Source organism: Penaeus monodon, chromosome 20, assembly GCF_015228065.2.
Source record: "Penaeus monodon isolate SGIC_2016 chromosome 20, NSTDA_Pmon_1, whole genome shotgun sequence".
Lineage (NCBI taxonomy): Eukaryota > Metazoa > Arthropoda > Malacostraca > Decapoda > Penaeidae > Penaeus > Penaeus monodon.
The window spans coordinates 41,738,833-41,739,071 of record NC_051405.1 but is presented as its reverse complement, the minus strand read 5'-3'; positions in this window follow the sequence as shown (position 1 = coordinate 41,739,071).

Genomic DNA, 239 nt, shown 5'->3' with positions numbered 1-239 from the left:
ATAGTAGTAGTTACTTTACTGTTTACTTACTAAGCGATACATTTACATACTCGGCTAGTTACCTATTATAAAATAGTATAACTTAGCGTCAGGATCATTAACAACCTGAGCGAAAGAACACCATATCCCTTATTATATCTTTTCCTGAATCCTTTATGCTCATGATATTAGATATTAGTTTATGAGGTCCCAACGGTGTGGATTTGCTGATGCGCTGATTACAGGTAATAAACGGGTGT